Raw genomic sequence first — 12,058 nt, 5'->3', positions numbered from 1 at the left:
GGTGACCCTCCGACGTTCTGGTCAGCCGTCGCTGACCACCCGAATACGCCATCGCAATGGCAAACAACGCGGTCCAAATGAAACTCCCCGAGTTCTGGGAGACGCAAGCCGAAGTCTGGTTCCTGCAGGCAGAAGCCCAGTTCCGACTTCGAGGCATCACGGTGGACGAGACCAGGTACTGCCACGTGGTCGTTTCCCTCGGGCCCGGCACGGCCGGCCGCGTCGTGTCGGTCCTGAGGAACCCACCGGCCGGACGGCAGGTACAAGGTGATCAAGCGTCTCCTCCTCGCCACGTTCGGGCTCACGGTGGACGCTCGGGCCGACCGCCTCCTAGACCTCCCCGAGCTCGGTGACACGCGACCGTCGGTCCGCATGGACCATATGCTGTCGTTATTGGGCGACGAAACCCCGGACGCTCTATTCCGGGCATTGTTTCGACGCCAGCTACCGGCACGAGTCCGCCTCGCGTTGGCCGGTTCTGCGACGATGGAACCCCGGGCTCTCGCTGCAGAGGCCGACAGGTTCTTCGCGGCTTTGGACACCCAGGCGAGTTTTGGCGCGGCCGTCACGGCCATCGGGGCTGATGATGATGCTGATGCACCACACCTCGTGGATCTCGAGGCTGATGCGCATTTCGTGTCCGCCGCCACACCCCACCCACCACCACCGCCACCGCGAAGAAAACCGCGGCTGCCGCCGCCGCAGCCGCCCACCTGGTGTTTCTTCCACGCCAAATTCGGCCACGAGGCTCGGCAGTGTCGCCCGCCATGCTCATTCGGCAGGTCGGGAAAAGGGCGAGCCGACGCTCGGTGCCAGCTTTGAGCGTCGGCAATTCAAACAGCCTCCTGTACATAATGGACACCTTGTCCGGGCACCGTTACCTGTGCGACACGGGAGCGCAGGTGAGTGTTGTTCCTGCCGGTACGTCCGACAAGCAAACCGCGGGCCGAAGTCCCGCGCTGCTTGCGGCCAATGGTACGTCTATACGCACGTACGGAAAACGCTGTCTCTCTCTGCGGTTCGGAGGGCAGGTTTTCCGTTGGTCGTTCGTTACGGCCGACGTGCCTATGGCACGGCGCGGACTTCTTATGTGCTAATGGATTACTGGTGGATGTAAAGCGCAGAAGGCTTGTCCAGGCTGAGACGTTCAGCTCGCTCGCGTGCGCGCTGCCCGGCTCATTGAGCGGCTCATCGAGCGGCTCGCCGAGCGGCTTGCTGAGCGGTTCAGTTCCGGCCAGGTTCATCTGTACGCTTCCGGCAGCGGACGAATTCGCCCGCCTCCTCGCGGGTTTCCCGGCCCTCACGCGGCCCACTTTCTCGGCGGGGGCAGTCAAACACGGGGTGGAACACCACATCGCCACCGCCGGGCCACCGGTCTACGCCCGGGCACGCCCCCTCGACCCGACGAAGCTCGCCGTAGCTAAAGCGGAGTTCGCTACGCTGGAGCGGCTCGGCATCGTGCGGCGCTCAGAGAGCGCGTGGGCGTCCCCGCTCCACATCGTGCCCAAGCCCGGCGGGGGATGGCGACCGTGCGGGGACTACCGGCGCCTCAACGACGCCACCACCCCTGACCGCTACCCCGTCCCCCACATCCAGGACTTCTCCGCCCGGTTGGCGGGGATGTCTTTCTTTTCAAAGGTGGACCTCATACGCGGCTACCATCAGGTCCCTGTCAGGCCGGAGGACATCCCGAAGACGGCTGTCATCACGCCATTCGGGCTTTTCGAATTTCTTCGGATGCCCTTCGGTTTGAAAAATGCGGCTCAGGCATTCCAGCGCCTAATGGACAGCGTCTTGCGCGGCTTGGATTTTTTGTACGTCTACCTGGACGACATCCTCGTCGTCAGCGCGTCCCGCGAAGAGCACCTTCATCACCTCCGCACGCTCTTCGAACGCCTGGGCCAGCATGGCCTCATCGTGAACCCCGCCAAGTGCCGGTTCGGCGTCACCGGCATCAACTTTTTGGGGCACCGCGTCACCAGGCACGGGGCCGTCCCCCTACCGGCCAAAGTGGAGGCGGTGAAGGGGCTTCCGCGCCCCCGCACGATCAAGGGGCTCCAGGAGTTCCAGGAGTTCCTGGGCATGGTAAACTTTTACCATCGGTTCCTGCCCCGCATCGCCCAGCTCCTGCGCCCCTTACACGAGGCCCGTCGAGGGAAGCCGGGCAAAGGTGACGTTACCTGGACCGAGCAGATGGACGCGGCGTTCTCGGGCGCGAAGCTCGCCTTGGCCAACGCCACCATGCTCGCGCACCCGGCGCCCGATGCACCGATCGCCCTCACCTCCGACGCCTCGGACTACGCAGTGGGCGCGGTGTACGAGCAATGGGTGCGTGGTGCCTGGCAACCGCTGGCGTTCTTCAGCCGGCAGCTTCGCCCGCCAGAACGCCGTTACAGTACCTTCGACCGCGAGTTGCTTGGGCTTCACCTGGCGGGCAGGCACTTCCGCCATCTGCTCGAGGGCCGTGCGTTCACGGCCTTCGTCGGCCACAAGCCGCTGGTTTTCGCGATGGGCAAGGTCGCCGAGCCGTGGTCGGCCCGGCAACAGCGTCACCTCGCGGCCGTGTCCGAGTACACGACGGACATCCGGCACGTCACGGGAAAGGACAACCCGGTGGCCGATTGCCTTTCCCGGGCCGTCGCCCACGCAGTCCACCTTGGCATCGACTATGCCCGGATGGCGGCGGACCAGGCCGCCGACCCCTGGGTCCAGGCCCTGCGGACCACCGTCACGGGCCTCTGCGTCACCGAGGTGCCCTTCGACGGCGCGGGCACGGCCGTCGTTTGCGACGTCTCCCTCGGGCGGCCTCGCCCCATCGTGCCCGCAGGCTGGCAGTGCCAGGCTTTTGACGGGCACGAAGGCCTCCCAGAGGTTGGTCGCCAACAAGTTTGTCTGGCATGGCCTCCGGAAGGCCGTCCGCGGCTGGACCAGGACGTGCCTCGCGTGCTGGTGCGCAAAGGTGCACCGACACACCCAGGCCCCATTGGCCCCGTTTACGGTCCGGCACGTAGGTTCGACCACGTGCATGTGGACCTGGTGGGACCTCTGCCCCCCTCGCGGGGTTTCACCCATGTCCTTACCATGGTGGACCGCACCACCCGGTGGCCGGAGGCCATGCCTTTGGCGGCGACGACGGCGGCAGACGTCGCGCAGGCGTTCGTCGCCACCTGGGTCGCCCGGTTCGGCGCCCCCTCGGACATCTCATCCGACCGCGGCCCCCAGTTCACCTCGGAGCTCTGGGCCGCGGTCACGCGGGGGCTCGGGGTCCAGCTGCACCGAACCACGGCCTACCACCCCCAGGCCAACGGCCTGTGCGAGCGGTTCCACCGCTCGTTGAAGGCCGTGCTCCGGGCCACCCTCCGCGACGGCGGCTGGGTCGACAGGCTCCCCTGGGTCCTGCTGGGCCTCCGGACGGCGCCCAAGGAGGACCTGCACGCATCCGCGGCGGAGTTGGTCTTTGGACAACCGCTGCGGGTGCCGGGCGAGTTCCTCCCCGACCCCACGGCACCTTGGTCCGCGGCGCAGGAGCGCTCCGCGCTGCAGGAGACTGCCCGGAGGTTCGCCCCGGTGCCGACGGCGCACCACGGGCACCCACCCATGCACGTCGCCCCGGAGCTTCGCACCGCGGAGTATGTCTTCGTCCGGCACGACGCCCACCGGACACCACTGCGGCCCCCGTACGACGGGCCTTTCCGCGTGCTGGAGACCGGGGTGAAATACTTCACCTTGGACATCGGCGGTACTCCCGACCGCATCTCGGTGGATCGATTCAAGCCGGCCCACCTCGACGTGGACCACCCACCGCCGGTGGCTCGGCCCCCGCGTCGGGGCCGCCCCCTGGCGGGCGGACCCCCGGCACCGCCCAGCACTGCCGGCACGCCGCCCCCCGGTCCGGCACCCATCCCGGGTACAGCCGGGGACATCCCAGCTGGCATCCCTGCACCCCGGACGCCGCCGGTCGCCAGAGGGCGCTTCGGCCGGGTCATCCGTTTGCCCCGCAAACTGGCCCTCCAGGTGCGCGGGAATTCTGGGGGGGCGCGTGTGACGGACACGAAAGCCCACTGGCATGGTGACATCATTCCGCGCACCAAGTGGGTGGTGGCCACGCCCGAGGGGTAGGCGTGGCCTCAGGATATACACCGAGCGCGCAGCCCGGAGCGTGCCAGTGCTACAGTGAGCTCTTTTCATAAAGACTCTTAAACTCACCGCGTTGTCCGCTTCCTTCTTGTTGTGCAAGCAAGCGCGCGTAGCACCGCGCTTCAGGATGATATTTCAAAAGGTCATGCACGACCTTTGACAAAACTTTGTGGATGAGTTGGTTAGGCAACAAGAGCAAGGCAATTCGATTTTGAGTCAGGTCCGGATCCAGATCTGACCTATCAGAGGGATACAAAACGTAAACTGTTCACCCTGACCTCGGTATGCTCTGTCGTGACATTCTAGTTTATAAATGTTGTCGTCCAAACTTTATAGATGTACTCACATTGTAAAAGTACAGCACTGTACATTCTTATTATAGACGATCTAACATTCTAATTAGTAGATACGGTCAGTGTTTTGTGGCCCCGCCCCCATCAGGCTGATTGACAGTCGTTGTGCCGCCCACCCCTCTTGGCACTTCATTGCCCAATGCGTAAATATGCAATTGCACCTACTTTTCGTGGAATCCTTTCAAGTTATGAAAAAATTGAGGTGTCATGGATCTTCCCCCACTATAAAATACAGTAGATTTGGTTTGAACAAAGTACTGAGCTTAAACCAATGTTGAGTTACTCTGAAAAGAAGAATTACAAACAGGCTATTTTTGTTCTGTCAATTTTGTAATTCAGCAATGCTGTCCAAATGTTTAACCCTTTGTGTGCTGCTGTCGCACATTTGTCACAAGATGAAAAATTCTTTTTTTTTGGAAAACGACAAAAAAATGTAATTTTTTAATGAAAATTTTGAAAAAAAAGAAAAAAAAAAGATGCAGCACACAAAGGGTTAATGAGTGTTATTTGATGTGAAATCCTCCACAGATGACGGACTGATGACGGATTCATGGGTCAGAATGAGGGGTGATGTGAAGTGATGGCGCACTGCCTGCTTGAAGCCCTGGAGTAAAGGGCGAGAAAAAACAGCCTCTGGTATTTCTGCCAAAAACGCTCATTTTGCAGGCTTGTCAAGTCTGTATTCCATTTATATATCTTCAGCCTTGGTTTACGCTCATTACTAAGCACAAAAACCTTGAGATTGAACATGCACAGTGAAAGTGTGTAATTTTTGCTGAAGACCAGTTTGTACACGTCCTTGGTTTGTTGAACTGTTTTCTGATCTGATCTGTTGAACTGTTTTCTGAAGCGTGCAATGCCCAAATGCAATCCCAAACTAGTTTATGTCTTAAAGATGCTGCATAACAAGTCTCATCAAATTTAATCAATATTTGTGACTTTTAGAGCGTAGACGTCGAATAGTTTACAGACGACAGACAGACAGACAGACGACGGACACTGGGTGTCGTCAAAAACTCAGCTGGACATAGTCCAGTTGAGTTAAAAAGGATTGTTTGATCTTTGGAAGATATCCCATTCCCGTTTAACATCTGAGATGTTTACCTGGATGCTACAGCATCACATGGACTGCTTTATTATGACATTGTTATCAATATATGTCATTGTCCTACATGCGAGCACCCACATGCAAAGGTAAAATACCCTATGGTACCTTTCAACAAGTGTATGCTATCTAATGCTGATATCGCCCCAAAGTGCTCAAATCTACTGGGACAATCCATCAGTGTCATGGCTGCACAACACGACCAGCAGAACAAATTTTAAATCGAATCTCAATAAAATATGCATTCTTTAATAAATCACCAATTGTATTGTTACATTTGTAGGGTGTAGGGATACCATAGGCCAGGTAGAGTATATAGATTAGTGTGCTCCGACTGTCGCAAAGAAGAAGAACCACCTCGATGTACTATAAGTAGGGATCCGGTAGACCGTGTGTTCGGATTAAGTGTATCTTTGTCCCCATTACGAGGAGTGGGGTATGTTAATTAGCTCAGAGATTATGGGTAATTATCCCTTGTACGTCGTTACCTTTGCAATTTATTTCCTATGTCCCTTTTGGCACCACACCATAGACACATAGCCAAGCCATGCAATCACCCGCATTTAAACTCACTAATTAAAAAGCTAACCGGAAGTCATGCATCAAGCCCGACCGCTGACAACCCCGCCTTGGGAAGTGCACAGGTCGGGCAGGCCGAGGCCACGCCCCGAGGAGCCGTGATTGGGCAGGGTTTTGATTGACGGGAAGGACTGGTAGGGAGCGACTCGCTGATTGGCGGAGCACCCCAGATGACGTCAGAGCCTGGGTGATAAAAGAACGCGCAAGCGGACATTTTCTCTCTTCGCTTCGCTCTTCCTCTTCTCTATGGCTCCTCACTGCGAGCGGACATTCACTTCTTCTCTCTTCCCCTTGGCTCCTCGCTCTGACCGACGTTTCCCTCTCGTGTGCCTTGTCGTTCTGGAGACGAAAGCAAAGGGTAGTTGTTGCCACTCTTGTCCCTTCTGATTTGGGTGCCTTCATGAGCGGCCGTGTTGGGACATCTTGCTGGTGTTCGGGCAGAGGCACAGCCGCGGCTCGGGGACTGCAGTTTTCCATGCAGAGGACGGGTGGAGGAGCACTGTGTGGAAGAGCAGGCTCCACGCAGCCCGTTCAATTCACGCGGAAGGCCTGTTTCGCACCAGCGGGCGCGGCCTAGTCAACAAGGGCGTACTGAGGCCTAGCAGCGCGGGAGCGAGCTGATTTCCCACCAACACCAGAGCCGTGTCCAGACTGCGCGCTCAGGACCTGGACGAGTCTTGACGAGATGCACTGGCGAGTGAGCTAAGTGCAATTAAAATTACACCTTTTATTTTTACATAATTATATTTCCCTTTGTCCGTGTTTGGGTCTGGTGTGGAGGGTCCTTCAAGTTAGGAATTTAGTTTATCGTGCGTTTTTGTACCGGCATCTATTTCAATAAACCTGTTATTTTTGTACATTTTAAATCCGTTTTCGTTTGGGTTATTTTTTTGCAGGTTTGAGGACTGCCGGTGGGATCCGTGAAGGTAAGCGCTCCAGTTTGTCCCCCTCCATCTTGTTTCCCCACGCGTATTCTCCGCCCTTTGAACTGAACACCTTGCAGTAACAGCTCATTTGGTCATCCGTGCTACCCTAAGGTATTCACCAAAGGTAGTCACGCGACAGTATTCATTATTGAGCTGATTTCAAATGGTAACATACACTCATTCATGGTTCTTAAAGATCAAAATGCAACTTGAAGGACTCACTCTCAACTTGAAAAAGGACAACGATGACAGTGTGTAATGGGCTATCAACATATTACGTACAAAAAATTTTTTCACTCCCTTTTCTGAAACATAGAATTCCTTTTTTAACTTCTACATCCCATTTTACTCCGTTCCCATCTTATCTGAACCCAAACTGTGGAACTCGCTGCCTACAACTGCAATGCAACTGCAACAACTGCAAGTGCATAGCTTACAATAAATTTTCTTGAGCCTTTTTTTTTTCTTTATCAAAAAAGAAAGTAGGAATTTTCAGTGATGCAGCAAAAAAAAAAAAGAAAAAAAAAAAGGAGTTTCAGGAATGAAATATGAAGTATTGCAGGGTACAGTTCATGGTGTGAAATAATAATAATAAAAACCAAGAGAAGGAATGAGGTGACAGATGGAAGAACAGCAGGATGGCAGCAGGATCAAAGGTGATTCAGTTGAGGACAGGAAGCAACTAGCGATGAATGCCAAATCTTGTGTGTGCATCCGTATAATTCCTGGGCACGGAGCGTGACAAGGAGCTGTTTTTTGGACACATGTCAACTTGTCAACAGAGTCACAATAATTACCACATCAGCATGGGATTAGAGACAGTTGGTATGATGAACAGATGCATGTTGCGATCTTTACAAGAATATAATAATCCACGACCCGATTCATGTTGAGAGAAAGCATGCCAAAGCACTTGCTAATGCTTTCCGGCCATAATACACTGGGTCAATATTCTTCACTCATATTTTGCAAGTACAACGCCAACAGCACAAAGGCTGCATGCAACTGGCCTCCAGGCATTATTACGAGCGCCGTTTCTCGTTTGCCAAGTCGTATTAAGCATGGTGGGACGACGTGGGATGGTAATAACGGAATGGTTTGGCATCCACCACTGCTTTAGTGGTGCATTTGGCTGTTAAGGCACTGTGTGGCAGTCTGCCTTTCCGTACAAGCAATTAAAAAACGGCAAAAAGCAACGTATTTTGCCGAATCGCAACATGTATGAAATACATTTTGAAGGAGATGTTCACCTTGGAGTGTAAATTTGCACTACTACAAATAATAGGTGCTTACAATGAAGGAGCATTCACAATGCAGGCGACGCTATGGCCTTAAATGAAGGCTATTCTTCATTTCATTGCAATAGCTGAGGGTCGCAGTGAATGTATGAATATATATTAGATAAAGGACAGAGATAGCACAAGGACAGTGAGGACAGAATATTGCAGAATTAGAAAAACAAAATCAGATTAATCCAAAAATTTTTTTCAATCTGAGTTGAACACGAAGAGAGGGAAAAATATACTAAGAGTCTATACAGGATGAAACATTAATTATATAGAGTGGCAAACTGTGGTGCAATAAGTTGAGTTACTCGATCAAGATTGGTTTATTTAGACTTTAGTAAAGCAACAAAAAGATTGTTGTAGCTAAGATGAAGTCATAAGTAAGAAAAGCCATAAATACATGAATAAAGTGAAGAGGAAGAAAACATGCCAACACCATAGCACAAGGACAGAACAGAGGAAGAATGGGAGAGGTGAAGAAACACCTACAGAAAAACGCCTTAACCAGAAATAGATGTGGTACAGATTCGATATATATATATATATATATATATATATATATATATATATATATATATATATATATATATATATATATATATATATATATATATATATATATATATATTCATATATATATGTCAAGGCAAAAGTTTCCTGAAAATTATTAAATTAGGCCACACACATATATACCACAACAGAGGTGGATAGTTTGAAACCCAGTAGATCTCCATTCCATCTCCTGAGGCCCATCCACGTGTGAGGATAGCAGGCAAAAACAACTTACATACACACACACACACACACACACACACACACACACACACACACACACACACACACACACACACACACACACACACACACACACACACACACACACACACACACACACACACACACACACACACACACACTCATACATATATATACTACTCAAAAGAAGTTAAGGGTCAAAAATATTTGTGCATATAAATATAAGCTAACGAGCTAAAATGGTGACGACTAATGACAAAATAATTCTTTGATGGCTCAAGAACAGAAAACACAAAACAAAAACTTTTGATTAGACACTAGTTTATTACCCTGATGAAAAAGAGTCATGCAGCCCCCAAAATGATGTTCACACAAGTCGCAGAAGCTTCAGTAACTGGTGTAGCCACCGTTAGCATTCACACATTCTTGACAACGTTGGCGCATGCTGTTCATCAGGCGTTGGAAATAACGTTGAGGGATCGCTTGCCATTCTGCGACTAATCGCTGAGCCAGTTGCCGGAGGTTGACAGCAGGGACGTGATGTGATCGAACTCGCCGCCCTAGTTCATCCCACGCATGCTCAATGGGTGACAAGTCGGGTGAATATGCAGGCCAATCCATGTGCTGAACGTTCTGCTGCTGCAGGAAGTCGGTCACCACCCTGGCACGATGAGGTCTTGCTTTGTCATCCTGGAACCAAGCTCCTGGTCCAATCCGCTGCAGAAGTCGAATTACCAGAGGTTAAACAATCTCGTTGAGATAACGCTGACCAGTCAAATTTCCGTTGACGATGTACAGAGGGGTTCTGTGGTTCATGGATATCCCCGCCCACACCATCACACTTCCTCCTCCAAATGGTGGACGTTGAGCAACGTTGAGATCAGCAAATCTCTCTCCTTGATGATGATAAACACGAGCCCGGCCATCATTGAACTGGAGCAAGAAGCGTGACTCATCTGTGAACATTGTCTCTGCTCACTGACCACGGTTCCACCAGGTTCCACCGGATATGACGTCTGCACCAATCTCGGCGAGCCCTTCTGTGACGGTCAAGTAGCGGTGGTCGGACTGCAGGACGCCGGCATCGCAAACCTCAGTCTCGCAGACGATTCCTAATGGTCTGGTCGAACACGTTGGTGCCTCTGGCAGCTCCGAGGTGATCCAGAAGATGCCGTGCGGTCACAAAGCGCTGTCGCAACGCCGTTATCATCAGGAAGCGGTTTTCTCATGCTGTTGTTGATCGGGGTCTTCTAGAACGGGGGCGATTCTCAACAGCATTAGTTGTCCTGAACCTCTGCCAGAGTCTGCCGATAACGCCTTGGCTTACATTTAGACGCTGAGCCACAGTTCTATGAGTTTGTCCATCTTGTAGCCAGCCAATGGCCCTTCCCCTGTCTTGGATGCTGAGTTGTCGTCAAACCATCTTCAAATTTCAAGTGATGATGAATGGAAAATGCTCAGCCATTTTATTGCTAAAATTGGCATGCATGGAATGACACTCATGCAAAACATGTGCAAATGGTGCATGAGGTGTCACAATGGGTGTTTCGAGGCAGTTTGTCAGTTTAGTCTGACTAAGTTCGTGCTTCAAATCCATGAAAAGGAAATCTGGGTTAACTTAAAAAGTTTCTAAAGATAAGTGCAATGATTGCATGTCCCATAATAACGTGATGTCTGTAGTCCAAATGACAACCCAAAGGGGGATATTCTAACCCTATCTGGCTTAAAAAGACATACTTACAAAAATGATCAAAAAATTTCCTTTGACCCTTAAATTCTTTTGTGTAGTACGTACACACACACACACACACACACACACACACACACACACACACACACACACACACACACACACACACACACACACACACACACACACACACACACACACACACACACACACACACACACACACACACACACACCAAGACCTGTGAGTTCCACCTTCTGAAACCCATATTTGGAGATAACAACCAAGGACAGACACACATATGTAGAGTAATCCACTGACACGTATGCAGGTATGCAGAGTAATCCACTGACACATACGTAGAGTAATCCACTGACACATCTACAAAAACTTCAATATCCCAGTTCCAGAAAATTAATGGAAACATGAACCAAAAGCAATTTAAGTTCTCATTAGGCTGGAGATGTAAATGTGATATTTCAGTTTTTTCTTTTTAATAAATTTGCAAAACTTTCTAAAATCCTGTTTTCTCTTTGTCATTATGGGGTATTGAGTGTAGATTGATGAGGGAAAAAATGAATTTAAACGATTTCAGCATAAGGCTGCAACATAACAAAATGTGAAAAAAGTGAAGGGGTCTGAATACTTTCTGAATGCACTGTACATAACAACAAACAATTCACTCAATTATATCAACATATAATTACCTTTTTGTCGATTTACTTGACCGATAAACCTTAGCAGTCTTAACAGTTAGTGACTATTATGCTGTCAAATGATATTCATAGCAAACTCCATAAATATTCCACGTTGCATTGGGAACAAATTCCCTTCCCAACGAGACCCTTCAGCCGCTACTCTTAGCCTAGTCTAGCTAGGCCCGGAACAAACAAACAAACAGATTCGCTCAAGCACACTCGTTCTTCTGACCTTCACATCCCCACTGTGCCACAAAATGTGCAAAATGTCCAATGTGCCACAAAACGACTTTAACAACCCATGTGGTTTGGACATTACTTGTGGAAATTCACATGCCAAATTGGAGATAATCTCTGATAAAGGTACAGTACTACAGTTATTTGGAATCTTGGGGGTTAGCCATCTTGAGTCAAATGAGGTTGTTTTTGCTGTTTAATTGGTTGCAGGACCTGCAAAAATCATTTTCCTTTGAGAGCCCATATAATCCTTCACATTAAATGCGGAAGTGCCTCAATGTTACATGGGAT

The 12,058-nt window shown here is 51.1% G+C and overlaps 1 protein-coding gene across 2 annotated transcripts in view; it reads right to left on the bottom strand.

Moving 5' to 3' along the window:
* LOC137436512 (mitochondrial 10-formyltetrahydrofolate dehydrogenase) overlaps positions 1-12,058 on the bottom strand; it is a 195,990-nt gene that overhangs the window by 88,979 nt on the left and 94,953 nt on the right. The gene's annotated exons all lie outside the window — the stretch shown is intronic.

The sequence above is a fragment of the Myxine glutinosa genome, chromosome 11 (genome assembly GCF_964187855.1).
Source record: "Myxine glutinosa chromosome 11, kmMyxGlut1.1, whole genome shotgun sequence".
NCBI classification, from domain to species: Eukaryota; Metazoa; Chordata; class Myxini; order Myxiniformes; family Myxinidae; genus Myxine; species Myxine glutinosa.
Note: the sequence above shows the minus strand (reverse complement) of the source record. Positions and strands in the feature narration are given on the sequence as shown.